Below are 23,885 nucleotides of genomic sequence, written 5' to 3'. Positions count from 1 at the left end.
GCGCCCTGCCTATTTTTATTTTTTGAGATGATGTCTCGCTCTGTTACCCAGGCTGGAGTGCAGTGGCAGGATCTTGGCTCACTGCAACCTTCGCCTCCCAGGTTCAAGTGATTCTCCTGCCTCAGCCCCCTGACTAGCTGGGGTTACAGGTGCCAACCACCACACCCGGCTAATTTTTGTATTTTTAGTAGAAACAGGGTTTTGCCATGTTGGCCAGGCTGGTCTTGAACTCCTAATGCCAAGTGATCCACCCACCTCAGCCTCCCAAAGTGCTGGGATTACAAATGTGAGCCACCATGCCAAGCCATGCTCCACAGTCTTACGGTGTACACAGTTGAATATTGTCATACACAATGAAAACATCCTTGTCCTGTCCGAATGTCAGAAAAAAAGTGCTCTGCTATTCCTGTTTAGGATGATATCAGTCATTGATTTGTCATACATGGCCTTTATTGTGTAGAGGTACATATCATCTATACCTAATTTATTGAGTTTCTTAAACCACAAAGGCATGTTGAGTTTTGCCAAATACTCCTACATACACAATAAAAATAAGGATGTCTAGATGTCTAGCAGCAAACTTAATTAAAAAGGTAAACACTGTCTACACTGAAAATTATATAACATTGATAAAAAACTGAAAAAGGCATGAGAAATTGAAAGATTTTTTGCTCATCAATTGAAAAAATATAAAAGTGGCTATATTACACAAGATGATCTACAGATTCAATGCAATCTCTATCAAAGTACCAATGACTTTTTTCACATAAATGGAAAAAACAAGCTTAAAATTTATGGGGAACCACCAAAGACCCACAAATGGTAAAAGTAATCCTGAGCCAAAAGAACAAAGCTGGAAGCATCACATTACCTGGCTCCAAAACATACTATAAAGCTATAATGAGCAAAACAGTATGATACTGACATAAAAACAGACAAACAGGTCAAAGTATCCAGTGTGCCCAGTAATAAATCCATGAACCTAGAGCCATGGGATTTTCAACAAAGATATCAAGAACACACATTTGGAATAAGACTGTCTTTTCAATAAATGGTGCTAGAAAAATTGATTATTTACATAATAAAAAAATGAAATTGGCCCCTACCTCTTATGATATAAAAAACTCAATCACAAATAAAGATTTAAATAGGAAACCTAAACCTATAAAGCTATTTGAAGTAAACATAGAGGAATGTTTTACCACATATTGCAGAACAAAGAATTTTTAAGACCTCAAAACACACACAAAAATATGCAAAAAGGATTACAACAAACTAAGAATGTTTTGCACAGCAAAGAAAACAATTAACAGGGTGAAGAGATAATCTATAGAATGAAAGAAAATATTTGCAAAATATACAAGAGGTAAACTTACAGAATATATAACAAACAACAAATATAATTTGAAAATGGGGAAGAGACCTTAAGAGACATTTTTCTTTCTTTCTTTTTTTTTTTTTTTGAGACAGAGTTTCACTCTTGTTGCTCAGACTGGAGTGCAATGGCGCTGTCTAGGCTCACTGTTGCAGGAAGTCAGGGACCCTGAATGGAGGGACCAACTGAAGCCACCACAGAAGAACATAAATTGTGAAGATTTCATGGACATTTATTAGTTCTCCAAATTAATACTTTTATAATTTCTTACACCCATCTTTACTGCAGTCTCTAAACATAAATTATGAAGATTTCATGGACATTTATCACTTCCCCAATCAATACTCCTGTAATTTCCTATGCCTGTCTTTAATCTCTTAATACCATCATCTTCATAAGCTGAGGATGTATGTCACCTCAGGACCCTGTGATGATTGCGTTAACTGCACAAATTGTTCATAAAGCATGTGTGTTTAAACAATATGAAGTCTGGGCACCTTGAAAAAAGAACAGGATAACAGCGATGTTCAGGGAACAAGGGAGATAACTATTAGGTCTGACTGCCTGGGAGCCGGGCAGGACAGAGTCATATTTCTCTTATTGCCAAAAACGGGCAAAAGAAATATTGCTGAATTCTTTCCCTAGTAAAGAATATTAATAATAGCCCTGGGAAAATAATGCATTCCCAGAGGGAGGCCCAATGGCCACTCTGGGAGTGTCTGCCTTATGCAGTTTTAGATAGGGATGAAACACGACCTGTTCTCTTGCAGCACCCCCAGGCTTGCTAGGATTAGGAAAATCCAGCCTGGAGAATTCTAGTCAGACCGGTTCTCTGCTCTTGAACCCTGTTTCCTGTTAAGATGTTTATCAATGACAATGTATGCACTGTGGGACATGAAACTTCATCAGCAATTCTGGTTTTGCCCTGACCTTGTGACCTTGCCTTGCCAATTTGCCTTGTGATATTTTATTGCCTTTGAAGCATATGATCTCTGTGACCCACATCCTATTCATACACTCCCTCCCCTTTGAAAATCACTAATAGAAACCTGCTGATTTTGTGGTTCGGGGGGCATCACGGAACCTGCCGACATGTGATGTCTCCCCTAGACACCCAGCTTTAAAATTTCTCTCTTTTGTATTCTTTCCCTTTATTTCTCAGACCGGCTGACAATTAGGGAAAATAGAAAAGAACCTACATTGAAATATTGGGGGCTGGTTCCCCCGATAGCTCACTGCAACCTCCGCTTCCTGGGTACAAGCGATTCCCCTGCCTCAGCCTCCTGAGTAGCTGGGATTACAGGTGCCTGCCACCATGCGTAGCTAGTAGAGACGGGGTTTCGCCATGTTGGGCAGGCTGGTCTCGAACTCCTGACCTCAGGTGATCCACCCACCTCAGCCTCCCAAAGTGCTGGGATTACAGGCATGAGCCACCTCGCCCAGACTAAGAGACATTTTTCAAAACAAGAAATACAAAAGGCCAAGAAGAACATGCAAAGATGCTCAACATTACTAATTATCAGAGGTATGCAAATCAAAGCCACAATAAGATACGACTTCAGTGCAGTTAGAATGACTGTAATTAGAAAGGCAAAAAAGAGTTGTTAGTGAGTGTGGGCGGCAAGCCACCCAGGCGCCGAGGCAAGAGACTGAGGACACGAGCTGTTCCAGTATAATAAAATATAAAACAGGAATAGTCATACCAGATATAGATCTTAGATATAATTATATGTGAATATCATTAATCATTAGTTGGTAGTAATTACTCTTTATCCCAGTAGTATAATAATCCCTGCTCTATAATCATAACCTAGGAAAAACCAGGCCATACAGAGATAGGAGCTGAGGGGACATAGTGAGGTGTGACCAGAAGACAGGAGTGCGAGCCTTCTGTTATGCCTGGACAGGGCCACCAGAGGGCTCCTTGGCCTAGCGGTGACACCAGCATCTGTGAAGATGCCCGTTGCCAGGCGGACCATGGTCTAGCGGTAGCAAAAGGTGTCAAGAAACAACACCTGCTACTTAGCAGACCGGGAAAGGGAGTCACCTTTTCCCCGGGGGAGTTTAGAGGAGACTCTGCTCCTCCACCTCTTGTGGAGGGCCTGACACCAGTCAGGCTTTCCCGCAGTTATCCGGAGGCCTAACCGTCTCCCTGTGATGCTGTGCTTCAGTGGTCACGCTCTTAGTCCACCTTCATGTTCCATCCTGTACACCTGGCTCTGCTTTCTAGATAGTAGTAGTAAATTAGTGAAAGTACTAAAAGTCTCTGATATGTAGAAATAATGGCATAAGCTGTCTTTCTCTTTGTCTTCTCTCTCTCTCTGCCTCGGCTGCCAGGCAGGGAAGGGCCCCCTGTCCAGCGGACATGTGACCCACGTGACCTTACCTATCATTGGAGAAGACTCACATTCTTTACCCTGCCCCTTTTGCTTTGTATACAATAAATAACAGCAAAGCCAGACATTCAGGGCCACTACCAGTCTCCGCGCATTGGTGGTAGTGGTCCCCCGGGCCCAGCTGCCTTTTCTTTTATCTCTTTGTCTTGTGTCTTTATTTCTACACTCTCTCATCGCTGCACACAGGGAGAGACCCACCGACCCTGTGGGGCTGGTCCCTACATCTGGCGCTCCGACGTGGGCGTCTCCCTTGCTGTGTGAAGTTGCACCCAGTGCGGGATCAGCAGAGGAGTTCAACGAGAGATTCCTGAGGATTGCGGTCAATAAATTTGGTGGTAAGCTACAGCACTCAGAGTATTCTGGGGACACCATGGGACAGGCCAGTATAAAGTACTTGGCTTATTTAAATTTTATAAAAACTCTTCTTAAAGAAGGAGGTGTTAAAGTCTCTACTGAAAAGTTAATTGAACTATTTGAGGTTGTAGATCTTCTTTGCCCTTGGTTTCCAACCGAGGGAACTTTAGAACTTCAAGATTGGGATGAGATTGGCAAACAATTCAAAATTGCTCATAAAGGGGGACATTTTATTCCACCCACCATTTGGTCAATCTGGGCTTCGGTTCGTTCTGTCTTAGACTCCTTACAGACTCAGGAGGACAAAATGGAGACTGATCCCTCCTACCTCCTCTGAGGAGGTCGAGGAAGTTCTCAGTTCTCTTTCCCCTGAGGATACTGCACAAATTGAGAACATTATTTCACAGGAGGACTTTCACTCTGACGTGCCTGTGCCGCCGCCACCCACACCAGAGGCTACCGCACCCCCATTGTCGCTTTACGATGAGCTTTTAACTGACCTAAATGCACTCATTTCCCCCAGGCAGCAAAACTTAGCTGAAACATATCAACAGCCATTGCGGCCAGACCCTCCTGTCTCTCCTCCCTCTTTTAATGCTGCCGCTGTGCAAATAGCGGATAAGATCAGGCAGCCTGAAAATGAGTCTATAAATTATGTTCCTATGCAGCCTGGTACAGAGGCTCTGCTATCTGAACAGCCAGGAAAAGAGGCTCACAATTCTTGGCCCGGTAAGGAGGCCCTCAATCCTATTTCTTCTCATCGGACCCAGTTAGAGTCGCAGGCTCCCTGGAAGCCTGGCTCCTTTTCTGAAAATCGGACTCAGTTAGAGTCACAGGCTCCCTTGAAGCCTGGATCCTTTTCTGAAAATCGGACTCAGAGTCGGACTCAGTTACAGTCACAGGCTCCCTTGAAGCCTGGATCCTTTTCTGAAAGTCGGACTCAGAGTCACAGGCTCCCTGGAAGCCTGGCTCCTTCTCTGAAAATTGGACTCAGAGTCACAGGCTCCCTTGAAGCCTGGATCCTTTCCTGCAAATCGGACTCAGTTACAGTCACGGGCTCCCTTGAAGCCTGGTCCACTTCCTATAAATCAGACTCGGATAGAGTCACAGGCCCCTGTGAAGCCTGGTCTGCACTTGCCGTGGCAGCCTGGTTTTCAGGCCCAGGAAAGACCTGCTCAGCAGGTAATCTGGTCTCAATCTGGCTCTAAGTTTCTCAATTCTCCTTTTATTCAAAATTCTACACCTTTTCCTGCTCCTGGTCCAGTCACAACTGCTGTTGCTAATACTACTATTGCCGCTCATAAACAACAAATTACATACATCCCTGAAAATGACACTCCGCTTATGAGGGCTATAATTTAGGCAAGGGAATATGGGGATCCCGAAGCCTGGCAATTTCCTGTAATTTTACAACCTCCAGTACCGGCCACCCCAAGAGTGCAAAACCACCCACAGCCTGTTTTTTATCCTGCCCAGCAGGCGGCTGACCCCGCAGCTCAACAAGATCAAGAGGCTGATAATCAAGCCCCTCAGCCCGAAAATCAGGCTGCTCAGGGAAATAATCAGGCTCTGCAATTGCCTGCTCCTGGGGCACAGCCGATACCTGGCATTCCCGCTGTTCAGGCGGTAGTTCAGCCTGACCCCATTCGTCCAGGCCAGGTCCAGCTACACCCTGTTACTTGGGAAAGTTTTTCTTTTAAATTCCTCAAAGATTTTAAGGAATCAGTGAAACAATATGGCACCGATTCTCCTTTTGTCCGTTCCACATTAAAAGCCTTAGCAGAAGATAAACGTTTGGTACCCTATGACTGGGAACTTTTAGCAAAGTCAGTCTTATCTAAATCTCAGTATTTACAATTCAGGACTTGGTGGGTTGATGCTGTCCAGGAATGCATTTGTCTTAATCAGGGCTCTAATCCTCCTGTTAACGTTATGGCTGACCAGTTACTGGCAATGGGTCAATGGGCTGCAATCCGACACCAAACTATACTAAATGATGAGGTTGTTGAACAACTGCAAATATGTTGCTTAGATGCTTGGGACAAAATTCAAGATGATGGTAAATTATGCCCATCTTTCACAGCCGTCAGACAGGGACAACATGAGCCCTACCCAGACATTATTGCTCGTCTTCAAGACGCAGCAGAAAAGGCTATTCCTGATAGCCATGGCCAAAGACTTGTTGTAGAACTTATGGCTTATGAACAAGCAAATCCAAATTGTCAGGCGGCTATTCGCCCCATCAAAGGCAAAATTCCACCAGGTGGTCATGTACTCACTTCCTACATTAAAGCCTGCGAAGGGGTGGGGGGAACTCTGCATACAGCAATGATTATGGCACAAGCTATGGCCTCTATTCGAATGCCTGGACAATTCTCTGGCCAATGCTTCATATGCGGCCAGAAGGAACATGCAAAAAGAAATTGCCCTCGGCGTGCAGGTCGCCGTCCCTTACATCACCAACAACAACAAAAAACTTTTCAGCAGCGGGACACCCCACCTTCTACTGTATGCCCACGATGCCGAAAGGGCTTTCACTGGGCATCTCAATGCCATTCCAAATTTGATATTAATGGCAATCCTTTACGACCTTCTAAAAATCAGGGAAACGGGATGAGGGGCCGGCCCCAGGCCCCTTTAAACAATGGGGCATTCCTCAACTCTCAGCCCCGGGCGTCCAGCCAGATGGGAGCCTTCCCAGTTCACTCTATTCAACCTCCGCCCCAATTCCCACTTCAGCAATTTGTCCCACAGGATCTAATGGCTCAGCCCCAGCAGGAATCTCAGTACAATGCTTGTCCCCTGCCACCACAGGCTCAGCAGCAGTAGATCTCTGTTGTACTAGAGATAATTCTTTGTTGCCTGGAGAGCCACCTATTGCTATTCCTACAGGTGTTTTTGGTCCCTTGCTGGCTGGCAGTGTAGGTTTGCTACTAGGACATTCAAGTTTAAATTTAAAAGGTGTTCAAGTACATACTGGTGTAACTGATTCTGACTATTCAGGTGAAATTCATATTGTCATTAGCTCTGCAGTCCCTTGGAATGCAGCAGCAGGGGACCGCATTGCTCAACTCCTGATATTTCCTTACATTCCTTTGGGATCCAGTTCTAGTTCAAGAAAAGGAGGTTTGGGTAGCACAGATTATCAAGGTAAAGCGGCCTACTGGGCCAGCAAAATTTCTGACACTCGTCCTGTGTGCTCTGTGCATATTCAGGGAAAAAAGTTTGAGGGAATGATTGATACAGGTACTGATGTTTCTGTTATAGCTTTACATCAATGGCCCTGACACTGGCCAAAGGAGCATGCCTCCGCAGCATTAGTGGGTGTCGGTCAGGCTTCAGAGGTATATGAAAGCGCCACAATTTTACATTGCACAGGCCCTGAAGGACAGACTGGAACTATTCGCCCCCTTATTACACCCATTCCTGTTAATCTGTGGGGAAGAGATCTTTTATATCAATGGGGGGCTCAGATTACTTTTCCTAAAGGCGATTACAGCCAGCAGAGTAAAGATATGATGACTAAAATGGGATTCGTTCAAGGTATGGGTTTAGGAAAATCAGCACAAGGCATCACTGAGCCTATCATACCTACTCCTAAAGCAGACTCTACAGGACTTGGTTATTCTTTTTAGAAGCGGTCACTATCAAGCCTCCAGACCCCATCCCTTTGATGTGGAAAACTCAAAAACCTGTCTGGGTAGATCAGTGGCCTCTTCCAAAAAATAAGCTGGAGGCACTTCATATTTTGGTTCTTGAACAATTAAAACTGGGACACATTGAACCTTCTTTTTCTCCTTGGAATTCACCTGTTTTTGTTATCCAAAAGAAATCTGGTGAGTGGAGAATGCTTACTGATCTTAGACCGGTAAATGCTGTCCTTCAGTCTATGGGGACATTACAACCTGGTTTACCCTCCCCCACTATGATTCCTGAGTATTGGCCACTTATCATCATTGACCTTAAAGACTGCTTCTTTACTGTTCCTCTGGCCCCTCAGGATTTTGAAAAATTTGCTTTCACTGTTCCAACCCTTAATAATATCGCTCCTGCAGCACGTTACCATTGGAAAGTTCTACCTCAAGGTATGCTCAATAGCCCTACTATTTTTCAATATTATGTGGGAGGCATATTAAAGCCAGTTAGAGATAAATTTCCCCAATGTTATATTATTCATTACACAGATGATATTCTTTGTGCAGCACCTTCACGTTCTGTATTGATATCTTGTTTTTCTGCATTACAACAAGCAGTCACAGCAGCTGGCTTGGTTATCGCTCCAGAAAAAATTCAGACTTCATTCCCCTATTACTATTTAGGAATGCAGCTACAGGACAAGGTCATTAAGGCTCAGAAAGTTCAACTCAGACGAGACTCCTTAAAAACTCTAAATGATTTCCAAAAATTACTTGGAGATATTAATTGGATTCGTCTCTCCTTAGGCATTCCTACTTACGCTCTGATTAATCTTTTTGCAACACTATGGGGCAATCCTGATTTATGCAGTAAAACGTCTTTGACTGCTGAGGCAGATTCTGAATTACAACTTATAGAATAATGCATTCAACAGTCTCAGGTTACCAGAGTGAATCCACATTTACCTTGTGAAATACTAATTTTTCCCACTGAACATTCTCCAACAGGACTCATTATTCAGGCACATAATTTAATTGAATGGTGCTTTCTTCCACACAACTCTTTACAGATGCTAACTATATATCTAGATCAAATTTCTACCTTAATTTGTCAAGCTCGTTCTCGTCTCCTTCATCTTTCAGGAACAGAGCCCCAAAAAATCATTGTTCCCCTTACCCGATTACAAGTTCAACAGGCTTTTGCTACTTGCATCGCTTGGCAAGTACATTTGGCAGGTTTCCCGGGTATAATTGATAATCACTATCCTAATGTAAAATTATTTCATTTCCTTAAACTCACTTCTTGGATTTTACCTAACATTACTAGAAACACCCCATTACCTGAAGCTGTCACTGTTTTCACTGATGCTTCCTCTAATGGCCGAGCAGCATATACAGAACCAAGAGAACGTGTTCTTAACACAGGAGCTATTTCAGCACAACAAGCTGAACTGCTTGCTGTTATGGCTGTCCTTGAAGACTTTCCTGAACCAGTTTAATATCGTCTCTGACTCAGCATATGTAGTACATGTTGCTCGCAACATTGAAACTGACTTAATCAAATTTTTGCCCGATGATGACCTATTTTTTCCTTTCAAAAATTTCAGTCTGTGCTCAGAGCAAGGTCTTCTCCTTTCTACATTACTCACATTCGGGCCCACACACCTCTCCCTGGACCCCTCTCGACAGCAAATGCCAGAGCTGATACATTAGTTACTCCCGTTTTTACAGATGCAGAAAACTTTCATGCTTTAACCCATGTCAATGCTGCGGGACTCCGAAAAAAGTTCCCCCTTACATGGAAACAAGCTAAAACCATTGTATGTCACTGTCCTACTTGTCAAGTGTTAATTTTACAGCCACTGTCTTCAGGAGTTAACCCTAGAGGACTTTCACAGAACGCTCTCTGGCAAATGGATGTGACTCATTATCCTCCTTTTGGCAAGCTTTCTTTTATATATGTAACTATTGATACCTTTTCTCATTTTATTTGGGCCACTTGTCAAACAGGAGAAAGTACAGCTCATGTTAAATGACATATCCTTTCCTGTTTCTCGGTTATGGGCTGTCCTGAGAAACTAAAAACTGATAATGGCCCCGGCCACACTAGTGCTGCTTTCAAACAGTTTACTCAGACCTGGGCAATGACTCACACAACTGGCATCCCCTATAATTCTCAAGGACAGGCTTTAGTTGAATGAGCCAATAAAACTACTCAAAGATCAACTTCGAAAACAAGCAACTAAATAAAACGGAGATGCTCTTACTCCTCATGCCCAATTAAATCTGGCTCTTTTCACACTAAATTTCTTAAACTTAACAAGAAATCAGCCTTTCACAGCTGCAGAACAACATTTCACTGGAAATAAATTTGATCCACAAAAAGGAATGCGGGTACGGTGGAAGGACGTAAAAACTAACACATGGGAATTAGGCACGGTCATAACTGGGGTAGGGGTTTTGCTTGTGTTTCCCCAGGAAAAGGACTACAGCCCGTGTGGGTGCCCTCCTGACAATTAAAATTGCACCATAACTCCAAAGATGAAACGCTCCCAGAAACTAAAGGCAAAGACCCATTGGAAACAAAAGAGCAAGTTTCACCGCCTAACACATACACTTCAGGACCTCGACATTGAGGCAAAATCTCGCCGTGTGACCTACAACACCTCTCGTTCAACTCCACCAACATGGGGTCAAATAAAGGTTTTATCTCATCAAACAGAAAATTTCTTAACAGAAAAAGGAATCTCAAAAACGACCCGTAATATAATTCTGGCTGCCTTTATGGTAGTCAGTGCAGCGGTAAGTATACCACCAGTTGGGGCAATTCAAAATTATACTTATCGGACATATGTTCCTTTTCCTCCTCTAATTCGGTCTGTCTCCTGGATGGACTCCCCAGTAGAAGTTTACACTAACAATAGTGCATTCATGCCGGTCCCTAATGATGATCGGTTTCCAGCTCAACCGGAAGAAGAAGGTATGCACTTAAATCTGTCAATTGGTTATAAATATCCACCACTATGCATTGGGAAGACGCCTGGCTGTTTAGCTTATTTGTACCAGAATTGGATGTGGACTGTACCGTCCTTTACAAATGATTCTTATCAATTGCATAATGTGTTCAGTACTAACTCTTTTCAACTTTTCACTGTCAAACGTAATCCACATGAGGGATAGAGAATTCCTCTCACTACCAAAGCTAATAAAACAAAAGGACTGCAAGACTGTCCAAAGGAACCTACAAAGGGGCCTTTTAAAGTGATTTCAATTTTATGGGATGATTGTAATGCTCCTAAGGCCGTTATAGTTCAAAGTCTAGCCACGGGTATTGTTATTGATTGGGCTCCAAAAGGATATTATTGGCAAGATTGCTCTGGCAAAACTACCTTATGCTCGGAGTTTATTTATTCCTTAAATTATAAAGAGCATGGATGGCAGTCTTACATGCTGAGACAATCGGTGTCTCCTTACCCGTTTAAATGGAAGGATGCAGGCATCGCTCCTCCTGGACCAAAGATGATTCATCCCTATGTCACCCCGGAACATCCTGAACTATGGAAATTAGCTGCAGCCCTGACAGGAATAAGGATATGGAAGGCTACCTATCAACTCCTTCGTACTAATACCAAAACACCCACATTCAACATCACCCTCATTTCTGAATGGGTGATACCCATCAGGAGCTGTGTCAAACCCCCTTACATGCTGTTGATTGGAAATATAATTATTATTCCTAATGCACAAACTATAGAATGTGATAACTGTAAGCTGCTCACTTGCATTGATGCAACTTTTAATCCCACTACAAGTATTCTCTTAGTAAGGGCTAGGGAGGGGGTATGGATACCAGTTTCTTTACATCGTCCATGGGAATCTTCCCCCTCTATTCACATAGCCAATGAGGTTCTTAAAGGTATCCTCAAAAGAACAAAGAGATTTATTTTTACTCTTATTGCAGTCCTTGCAGGACTAATTGCGGTTACTGCAACAGCAGCAACTGCTGGAGTTGCCATTCACAATTCTGTTCAAACCGCTATGTTGAAGCATGGCAAAAAAACTCCTCCAGACTTTGGAATTCTCAGGCTCAAACTGATCAAAAATTAGCTAATCAAATTAATGATCTCTGCCAAAGTGTAACATGGGTGGGAGATAGTTATGAATTTGGAACACCGTATGCAATTACAGTGTGAGTGGAATACTTCTGATTACTGCATAACGCCTTATGCTTATAATCAAGATCAATATAGCTGGGAAAAGGTCTCAAGACATTTAAAAGCCTGGGATGATAACTTAACCTTGGATATTTCACAACTTAAAGAGCAAACTTTTGAGGCTTCACAAGCCCATTTATCCACTTCCTGGCTCAGACATATTTGAAGGCATAACTAAACAATTAACTGATTTTAATCCCTTCGAATGGCTCAAACCCTTTGGAGGATCATTGTTGTTTCTGGCATCGTTAATATTGGTACGCTTCTGTAGTCTTTTAATGTGCAGATGCCTCCAAGGAATCCGAAACCAAGTCCGAAGTCAACGACAAGCAATGATGGCAATGGCGATCCTAGTCAATAAAAAGGGGGGAGATGTGGGCGGCAAGCCACTCAGGCGCTGAGGCAAGAGACTGAGGACACGAGCTGTTCCAGTATAATAAAAAACAGGAATAGTTACACCAGATATAGATCTTAGATATGATTATGAATATCATTAATCATTAGTTGGTAGTAATTACTCTTTATCCCAATAGTATAATAATCCCTGCTCTGTAATCATAACCTAGGAAAAACCAGGCCATACAGAGATAGGAGCTGAGGGGACATAGTGAGGTGTGACCAGAAGACAGGAGTGCGAGCCTTCTGTTATGCCTGGACAGGGCCACCAGAGGGCTCCTTGGTCTAGCAGTGACGCCAGCATCTGTGAAGATGCCCGTTGCCAGGCGGACCATGGTCTAGCGGTAGCAAAATGTGTCAAGAAACAACACCCGCTACTTAGCAGACCAGGAAAGGACGTCACCTTTTCCCCGGGGGAGTATAGAGAAGACTCTGCTCCTCCACCTCTTGTGGAGGGCCTGACACCAGTCAGGCTTTCCCGCAGTTATCCGGAGGCCTAACCGTCTCCCTGTGATGCTGTGCTTCAGTGGTCACGCTCTTAGTCCACCTTCATGTTCCATCCTGTACACCTGGCTCTGCTTTCTAGATAGTAGTAGTAAATTAGTGAAAGTACTAAAAGTCTCTGATATGTAGAAATAATGGCATAAGCTGTCTTTCTCTTTGTCTTCTCTCTCTCTGCCTCGGCTGCCAGGCAGGGAAGGGCCCCCTGTCCAGTGGACACGTGACCCACGTGACCTTACCTATCATTGGAGAAGACTCACATTCTTTACCCTGCCCCTTTTGCTTTGTATCCAATAAATAACAGCGAAGCCAGACATTCGGGGCCACTACCGGTCTCTGCGCATTGGTGGTAGTGGTCCCCCGGGCCCAGCTGTCTTTTATCTCTTTGTCTTGTGTCTTTATTTCTACACTCTCTCGTCGCCGCACACAGGGAGAGACCCACTGACCCTGAGGGGCTGGTCCCTACAAGTGAGAATGTACAGAAAAGTTAACATATACAGCTGGTAAGATTGTAAGTTAGTACAGCCATTATAGAAAAAAATGTACCACAGGGTGACATATATTAAGCAACAAACATCGTAATTTAAGATGGTTTTTTTGATTCTAAGAATAAAACATTGATGACCATGTAAGAAAAAAAGAATTCAAACTGCAGGATCATATGTTACAGAAATTAAACCAGATACACTGAGACAAATACCACATGATCTTACACATATGTGGAATGTAATAAAAACATAGATGATGAAGTCTTCATGCAACTGGTCTTAGCAGTCACTTTTTGGATATGACATCAAAGGCTCAGGAGACAAAAATATGGACATACACATAGGACTACATCACTATATCCAAACTATTCCTAGAATATTTAAAGCAGGACTTTAAACAGATATTTACACATGCATGTTCTTCATTATTATTTACAAAAGTCAATTCCCGGAAACAACACAAATGTCCCTATAGAGATCAGTATTAGATTTTTAAAATGTGACATATACATACAATGAAATATTATTTCATTTTAAAACAAAGATATTCTGACACATCTTACACAAATAAAGCCTGAGAACATTACGTTATATAAAATAGTCAAAAAGAAACAGACATTATATAATTACACTAATAAGAATATGGAAATCAGCCAAAATTATGGAAACAGTAAGTAAAACGGTGTTCTTCAGGAGCTGAAGAAAAAGGAAAAAAAGGCAGTTTATTGTTTATAACATTAAATTTTACTTCTGTAAGATAAAATTAATCTAGAGATCCATTGCAAAAAAAAAAGTAAACGTACTTAACACCACTAGACTGTATGCTTGAAAATGTTTCATGTGGGAAAGAAAGAGGGATCAGACCGTTTACTGTGTCTATGTAGAAAAGGAAGACATAAAAACTCCATTTTGATCTGTATTTTGAATAATGATGTTCAAAATTCTCTGTTGGAGAATGTGCAGTAGTAAAAATCAAAAGTTGGAGTGGGGCCAAGTGATCTATTCTATTTACTTGTGCTGACTGAATTTTTTCTTCAACTAATTTAATTTTTTAAGTTGCTTCTGGAGTTAATGTTCTTTTACTGTTCAATTTTGGATCCCCTCTTAAGATAGAGAACAAATTTGACATGGCATAAGTAGGGATGCCTAGAGTTGGCCAAATTTAATTAATATCTCCCAGCAACTTTTGAAAGTCATTTAATGTTTTTACAGTGAGCCAAGATCACGCTGCTGCGCTCCAGCGTGGGTGACAAGAGCGAGACTCCATCTCAAAAAAAAAAAAAGAAAAGAAAAGAAAAAGAAACTCATTTAATGTTTTTAATGTGTCTTTTCTTATTTCTATTTTTTGTGGTTTAATTTTCTTTTCCTCTACCTGCATCCCCAAGTAATGGAAAGGAGTAGAGGTTTGAATCTTATCGGATGCTCGTCAGTCCTGGGTTGGCAACCTCTGTTTGCAGAAATGTGTAACAGTCAATTTGTCTCTTGTTTCTGCAGCACACAAAGTATCAACATAATGAATGATATAACAGTCTGAAAACTTGTCTCTAACTGATTGAAGAACTTCAGCTACAAAAGTCTGACAAATAGTTGGACTATTAAACATTCCCTGAGGCAACACTTTCCACTGAAATGTGGTGGGTGGTTCTTTATTATTTATGGCTGGTGTAGTAAAAGCAAATTTTTCAAAATCCTGTTTTGCCAGAGGAATGGTAAAAAAGCAATCCTTCAGATCAATTATAATTAAAGGCCAATCTTTGGTGATCCTGGCCAGATAGGGCAACCCGGGTTGGAGAGCCCCCATGCGTTGAATTACAGCATTAACAGCTCTTAAGTCGGTCAGCATGCGCCATCTGCCGGATTTTTTCTGAATTACAAACAGAATTCCAAGGCGAAAATGAAGGCTCACTATGTACCTTCTCTAATTGTTCCTTTGCGAATAAGTGTAAAGTCTCTAGCTTTTGTTTTGGTAGCGGCCAATGATTTGCCCATACAGGTTTTTCTGTTTTCCAAGTTAACAGAATGGGTTTTGGAGGCTCTACAGTGGCCACTCCTAAAAAGGATACTGTATTCCTTTTCTTTCTTGATTTCCCTCAGCCTCAATTGGGACTTTAATGCCGTCTCCATTCTTCCCTAGTCCCCTTTTAGGGGGATATCCCATTTTACTCATGATTTTTTTGACTCGTGGGGCTGTATAGGGAGGCTGGCATAGTAATCTCTGCATGCCAGCATGTCTCAGCCCCATAAATTGATTTTAATAGAAGTGATCATGGGTTGAACTGTACTTTCTTATCAGGTCCTAGACAATGTAAAATCATGGCACTTTGATATACTTTTGAGGCGGTGCCCACACTGACAAATCCTGTAACAGGCTTTTGTTTAGGCCAATTTTTTGGCCATTGATTTAAGGCGATGATAGAGACATCAGCCCCGGTATCCACTAATCTTTCAAACTGCTTTTCCTGAATAGTGACTGTACACAGGGGTCTATCCTCTGAGATCTGATTATCCCAATAAGTGGCTTTTCCAGCAGGGTGGGTACTTCCAAACCTTCCTGTTCTGTTTTCTTTTCCCCAATTTGAATATAAGGCAAAAAGCAGTATTTGAGCAATTCTATCACCTGGATTGTCACTCCAGGGAACAGTGGAGCTGATCACTAACTGAATTTCCCCTTTATAATCTGAATCAATTATCCCAGTATGAATTTGGACTCCCTTCAAATTTAGACTTGATCTCTCTAAAATAAGGCCTACCATCCCTTCTGGCAGCGGGCCATATACCCCTGTAGGAATCTTTTGTTGGGGCTCTCCAGGGAGTAAAGAGACTATTTGAGTGGGACATAAATCTACTGTGCTGCCTGCTGTGGCGGGGACAGCTGTTGTTTTGTTGTACTCGCTTGACTCCCTGAAGTGGTGGTATTTGCTGTGGGGGTTGTTGTCCCTGAAAACCCTGAGGAACAAACAGCTGAATAAGGAACGCACCAGTTTGTTGTGGGGCCTGAGACTGGCCCCTCTTCCCATTTCCTGACAATGGTTGCCGATTTTTATCAAATTTAGAACGACATTGATTAGCCCAATGTTTTTCTTTTCCACATCTTGGACACAGGCCAGGTGGCTCTTTATTTTTTGCTGTAATAGCTTATTATATTCTGTTTATTTAGGACTGGGCAGTTCTTTTTTAGATGACCGATTTGACCACAATTATAATATTTCCCCCCAAATGTTCTAACTTGTCCTCCTAAAGTGACCCCCGTCATTGCCTGAGCCATTAGCATTGCCTTATGCATAGCTCCTCCAATCCCATCACAAGCCTTCACATATTCTATAATTACATTAACTCCTGCTGGAACTTTTCCTTTTAATGGCTTTATGGCCAACTGACATTCTGGATTTGCATTTGATAGGCCATTAATTCTACAATAACTTTTTGGGCGTTATTATCTGCAATGGATTTTTGAGCTGCATCTTGCAACCTTGCCACAAAGTCCGGATATGGCTCTTTAGAGGCTTGTCTGATTGAACTAAAAGAAGGGCAGGTGGTTCCTGGGTCCTGAATCTTTTCCCAGGCCCTGAGGCAGTAGCCCTTACTTGTTCACTAGCCTCATTCTGCATTACTGATTGTTGGTTAATGGTGCTCCAATTTGGACCTGTTTCTAGCAATTGGTCTACATCTATATTAACAGTGGGATTAGTAGCCTGATTTTTTCGTACCTGTTCTTGTACTCCACTCCATCAATCCACCAGGTTTTAAACTGTAAAACTGAGAGGGTGAAAGAGAAGATTTAGCCAAAATTTCCCAATCATAAGGAATAAGTCTATTTCCATGAACAATGGAATCTAATAATGTTCTCATGTAAGGGGAGTTGGGTCCATATTGTTTATAACTCCTTTCTTCGTATCTTTTAACATTTTCATGGTGAAAGATTCATATCTAGCCTCAGCTCGGGTAGGCACTCCTACTTGAGTCTCTTTCCCGGCCAGTACCGGTTGTAAAATTACCGGGAACTGCCATGCCTCAAGATCTCCCTGTTTTCTGGCTTTATCAATGATTTCATGCAGTGTGCTACATTGTCCACTAGGTGGTGAGGTACGATTAAGCGCCACCACCGTGGGTTGCTGGTATGGTGCTGTTTGGCACGGGGCACACAGCTTGAGGTCTGCTTGAGTGGCATGCTTGCCCATCATAGTCCCAGCTACAAAATAAAATATGACTAATTGTCATTGTAAATACAGCTGTAGACCATTTGGCTTTGTTTATGCCACTAGCACCATCTGCCAAGACACCAAGGAGGATTCATAATGTCCTGTGTCTCAGGTGAAAGGAATTTAGATGTTGGTCCTCTCTGTGGTCTCCTAATTAGCCCCTTGCACACATCTATCATGGTGTGGAAGAAATCCTGCACATGCAGGAACCCACAGACAGAAACATCCATCTGTGCCCCTGGATGTAGGCTTGCCAATATTTATTTAATGGTGGATCTTGATGTGGCACTATAATCTGGCTCCCAGTCCACGAAACCAGAGTCGAGAAGCAGTTTTTCCTAACCTGGGACCTGCCAAGAAGCACACTATATGTGCCCCTGTAGGCATGCTGGCTGACTTTATTCCCACTGTGAATCTTGAAGCAGTCCTATAACCCAGTTCCAGTCCCAAAATCTACCTCCAGTCCCAAAACCCAGCTTCAGTCCCAAAACCTATCTCCAGTCCCTGTCAGCTAAAGTCTGGGAGCAGTCCTGCCCACCCAGGAATCTGGAGGGAGAAATGCTGTGAACCCAGAAACAAACCTGAAGACTTTGGTCTCAGCTGTGTATCCTGAAGCAGCCCTATGAATCAGTTCCACACCCTCTCAGCTGTGACCAAGGGTCAGTACTTCTCATCTAGGAATCTGTCCAATGACTGGGTTAGAAGATTTTTCAAAAACCCAGCAAAAGCCACACAACAGAAGCCACACCTGCTCACATGGATTGTATCAGCTCTGTCATCTGCATATATAACTGGTGACATTTTTTTCTCAGCACCAGTCTCACTGATCAAGATCCTGAAGAAAGTTCAGTCTTCCCAGAAAATAGAATCCACAAGTCTGATGCCCTAGTAGCAGGTCTGCCAAGCATGAACTTCACTGTGATCCAGATCCAATGCACCTTACTGCAAACTCACTGGAAATCTCATCAGCACAGAGATCCAATAGGAGAAAATATTTACCACCCCAAACTAATCTATAATGACTGCAAGAGATATTTACTCCTTCAGATGCAAGGACATAAAAACAAGGCATCACAGATCATGAAGGATCAGGCTAACATAACATCACCAAAAGAAACTAAAAATGCTCTAGTAACCACTTACAATAAAACACAGATCTAAAAAATGGCTAAGAATTCAAAATAATTATCTTAAAGAATCTCAATGAGATGCAAAAAAACCACATATTACTATATTTTTTTGCAACAATGTATGAACAAAATCACAATTATAATAAAGAAAGAGAAACCATTAAAACAGAACCAGTTAGATATGCTGGAGCTGAAGTACACAATAGGAGATCTAAAATATTTAAGAGAAAGCTTTAACAGGAGACTCCATTATACGGGAAAAAAAAAATCAGCAAACGTAAAAGTAAGTTATTTGAAAGTTCCTAGTTAGAATTTAAAAAAAGTATGCAAGAGTGAATAAAGTATTTGGCCCCCATATTTCATAATCAATGGTAAGAATGTAAATATTTTAGGAGGTTCATGAGAAAGAAAAAAATTTTAAAATTGTTTAAAGATATAATGTCTTAAACTATTCCCAATCTTGGAAGGAATATAGATATTAAATTTAAAAGCTCAAAATGTCTATAGCAAGAAGAATCTAACAAAAATTGTCCAGAACACATTATAATTAAACTGCCAAAATTCAAAGACAAAGAGAGGTTCTTAAAGGAGCAAGAGAAAAGAGATTCTTCACATACAAGGGAACTCCTATAAGGTTATCAGCAGATTGCCCAGCAAAAACCATGCAAGCCACACAGGAGTGAAACCACATATTTAAAATGCAAATGAAGGGAGAAAAAGAAAAAACCTTGACAACTAAGAAGACTATATCTGACAGAGCTGTTCTTTAGAAATGAAGTATCAAAATCTTCTCAGATTAAAAAAAAGTTGAAATTTTTAATCACTATACCTGACTTACAACAAATGCTAATGAGAATTTAAGTTGTAATGGAATCCAAACTAACAACAAAATTATAAATCTTACTGAAAGTCATGTATACATAGTCAAATTTAGAAGGCTATAAAACTGTAATTATGGTGAATGAATTAATCACATTTAACTCTGGTATAAAAGCTACAAGAAAAAATTATTACAACTACATATAGCTTCAATAATTTGTTACAGGGTATACGACATAAAAAGATGTAGAGTGTGACATAAATACTATGTTGAAGGGAGTAAAATTGTTTAATTTTTCTATACATAGAAGCTAACTTTTGCTTGAGGCCAGGAGTTCAAAACTAGTCTGGTCAATGTATCAGGACCCTGTCTCTTAAATAAGTACATAAATAAAATTAAATAAAGATCTCAGAAAGCTATTTAGTCTTTTAAAAAAAGGAGCAGCTGGGCCTGATGGCTCATGCCTGTAATCCTAGTATTTTGGGAGTCCAAGGCAGGTGGATTGCTTGAGCCTGGGAGTTCAACACCAGCCTGAGCAACTTGGCAAAACCCTGTCTCTACAAAAAATACTAAAAAAATTAGACATGGTGGCATGTGCTTGTAGTCCCAGCTACTTGGGAGACTGAGGATTGCTTGAGCCTGGGGAGGTCAAGTCTGCAATGAGCTAAGAATGTACCACTGCACTACAGCCTGGGTAACAAAGCAAGACCCTATCTATACAAAACAAAAAGCTAAATTCTTATCTGAAGCTAGATTTTATAACTGAGATGTTTTACATAAGTTTCTTGGAAATTACAAAAAACACTGTAGTGGTTATACACAAAAGAAAAAGCATATAACAACAAAAACAACAAAAATCAAGAAAATACAAAGGAAGACAGCATGAAACAATTAAAAACAAACTACTAAATGGTCAGAAAACAGTAAGAAAATGGCAATAAGTTCTTATCAATCAGTAAATCATTTAAATATATAAAGATTTAGTTATCCAATAAAAACACATTGCTATAGTTTGAGTGTCCCTTCCAAAATTCATGTTAAAATTTAACTGACATTGTGAGAAAATTAAGAAATGAGGCCCTTAAGAAGTTATTAGGTCATGAGCACTCTACTCTGTTTGTCTGTGCCCTGCCCCCAGAGGTGGAGCCTAGAGAGGCAGGCAGGCCTCTTTGAGCTGTGGTGGGCTCCACCCAGTTCGAGCTTCCCGGCTGTTTTGTTTACCTAAGCAAGCCCAGGCAATGGCGGGCACCCCTCCCCCAGCCTCGCTGCCACCTTGCAGTTTGATCTCAGACTGCTGTGCTAGCAATCAGCAAGACTCCATGGGCGTAGGACCCTCTGAGCCAGGTGCGGGATATACTCTCCTTGTGTGCCGTTTTTCTAAGCCCATCGGAAAAGCGCAGTATTAGGGTGGGAGCGACCTGATTTTCCAGGTGCCATCTGTCACCCCTTTCTTTGACTAGGAAAGGGAACTCCCTGACTCCTGGTGCTTCCCGAGTGAGGCAATGCCTCGCCCTGCTTCCACTCGCGCACGGTGCGCTGCACCCACTGTCCTGCACCCACTGTCTGGCACTCCTTAGTGAGATGAACCCGGTACCTCGGATGGAAATGCAGAAATCACCCGTCTTCTGCATCACTCACGCTGGGAGCTGTAGACCAGAGCTGTTCCTATTCAGCCATCTTGGCTCTCTCGCCTCATGAGAGCTCTACTCTCATGAAAGGATTAGTATCATCATTTCCACAGTGGGTTAGTCATCATGAGAGTGGTTGTATTATAAAAGTGAGCTCTGGTGTACACCTTCCATCATCCTCAAGCCTTTGGTCATGTTGTGATGTGGAAATGTGTTTCTCATCAGATGGGAATGACATGCTCTTGGACTTCTTGGCATCCAGGATTCTGAGCTAAGTAAATTCTATTCTTTATATATTACCAACTCCGGGATATTCTGTTATTGAAGCAAAAAATAAATGAAAACATTCACAGAATGTCTGAATAGATTTAAAAAGTCCACAATATGCTGTGCACAAGAGACTTATTTTAGATTTAAGGACATATATAGCTTAATGGTACAAGGATGAAAAAGAATATTCTATGCCAATAATAATTAAAAGCGTGTAGGAGTGGCTATAATTACATCACACTAAATAGACTTGTAGAAAAAATCTGTCAGAAAAAAAGAACTTTATTATATTATGAGTCTAATTTGTCAAAACATAATTAAATACATATATGTACCAAACATTGGAGCACATAAATATATAAACACATATTAACAAAACTGGAGAAAGAAACAGACAGATATAATAGGAGACTTTACTGCCCTACTTAATACATCAGTCAGACAGAAAACTAGTGAAAAAACAATGTATTTGCATTGCACTATGAAACTGCACCTAACAGACATGTATAGAACACTTCATCCAACAGTATAATTTATATTCTTAAACACACATGGAACATTCTCCAGGACACATCATAAATCTGGCCCACAACAAAAACAAACAAGTCTTTTCATTTTTAAAAAGATTGAAATCATGTTTTTTAAATCACAATTTAGTAAAACTAGAAATGAATATAAGGAAAAGTAAAAAACTTAAAAATATGTGTATATTAAACAACATGCTTCTGAACAACCACTGGGTCAAAGAAGAAAAAGAAAGAAAAATCACAAAGTATCTTGAGAAAACTGAAAATAGAAACAGGACATATCAAAACTGAAATGTAACAAAAGATGTTCTAAGGATTTTATAGTAATATATTTTTATATTAGAAAAAAGACCTCAAATAATGAAACTTTAATCCTCAAAACACTTGAAAAATAACTAATCCCAATGTTAGCATAATAAAATAATAAAAATTAGACCTCTAATAGAAATAAATTAGATACTTAAAAGACAACAAAAAAGATAAATGGCAGAGAAATAATCTACATATAAAAAGTTTCTAAATCAAAGGGTTTTAGAAAAGGGAGGAGAGTAAATGCTCTTCCTTTATTTTCCAGTTGGAGGACTAAGTCTCTCATTTCTGTTTTGCACTTATATTTACAGTAACCACATCTGAAAACTCTGCTTCGAACTGATGGACATCTGATTTCCAGCATGGCCTGAATTTAGGCACCTGCAGGGTAAACATGGACACACTGTCTTCACAGGAAAGAGGGTTTGTGGGGGAAAAAATGCAGAATAGAAAAGGTGCTATCAAGAACCCATGGGTGAGGGTTGGTGCACAGTTGGTGAAAGAACTGGTTAGTGCTACAGATACTGGCCCAGGCAGGACAGCTCTGACATAAATTTGTCCGTGCAGGGAGATAAGATGGTCAGGTGATCCAGAAACCTAGGCTACTGCAGGAAAGAGGTTACTGGTGCAGATTCAAGATCTGGGAGGTAGAAAGAAGCCATGAATCTTCTGGACACTTATGTGGCCTATTAGTGGAAAACTCTAGAAACAGGTTTTCTCAGCACAATTCCTGAGTGAAGCTTTGTCACGAGAGAAGCATGGCCATACCGTTGCTTAGCATGTATGTATGTGAATGTGCAGAAATCACATTGTAGCAGCAGGGTGGAGAGAAGAGTCTGTCCTCAGAACCCTTCACTTTAAGTCCTCAGTCCCCTTCGACCCCTGGAGGAGACCTAGAATCACAGGACAATTCACTGTGTGACAGCTTGTGTGCAAACAACAACAACAAAACAAAAAAGCCTCTCCATTCTACAACAGACCCAGTGTCTCCCTCCAACCAAGGCTGCTATGATATCTTAATGTTTTTGAGAAAGGGTCTCACTTTGTAAACAAAGGCTGGAGTGCAGTGGTGTGATCTTGGCTCATGGCAGCATCGAGCACCCAGGGTTCAAGCAATCCTCCTGCCTCAGCACACCCCCAGGGAGCTGGGAATACAGGTGTGTGTCACCTTGCCCAGCTAATTTTTTTGGACTTTTGGTAGAGATGGGATTTCACCATGTTGCCCAGGCTGGCGTTGAACTTCTGAGCTCAAGCAATCTGCCCTCTATGGCCTCCCAAAGTGCTAGGATTACAGGCGTGAGCTATCGCACCTGGCCTGGCATCTTTATTCTAACACCAAATATATGGAGTTTGCTGAACACCAACGAATCCGCCAACACCAACTGGGTGTCCAACAACACAATTCTGACAACACCACGGTCAGCACAGACCCCACCAGCTCAGGGCTTAGGCCCACAACACTGCTTCCACTCCATGTGCCAGTCACAAGCCCCAGGGACCCATCTATACTTCAGAGCAACTGTCTATAAATCATGGGCTTCCATAACTCCCTCCCTCAAGTTAAAGGATTTGATAAAACTACTCACAGAACTTGGCAAAAACACTTTACCTATGTTTACCAGGTTATTATATTGGATACAACC

The 23,885-nt window shown here is 41.6% G+C and overlaps 1 pseudogene; it reads right to left on the bottom strand.

The window, feature by feature from the left end:
- Positions 1-15,594: 15,594 nt before the first annotated feature.
- On the bottom strand, positions 15,595-17,537 carry LOC129465071 (endogenous retrovirus group K member 5 Gag polyprotein-like; annotated as a pseudogene).
- Between the last annotated feature and the right edge of the window lie 6,348 nt (positions 17,538-23,885).

The sequence above is a fragment of the Symphalangus syndactylus genome, chromosome 16 (assembly GCF_028878055.3).
Source record: "Symphalangus syndactylus isolate Jambi chromosome 16, NHGRI_mSymSyn1-v2.1_pri, whole genome shotgun sequence".
Taxonomy (NCBI): domain Eukaryota; kingdom Metazoa; phylum Chordata; class Mammalia; order Primates; family Hylobatidae; genus Symphalangus; species Symphalangus syndactylus.
This window is presented reverse-complemented; position numbering and strand designations above follow the sequence as displayed.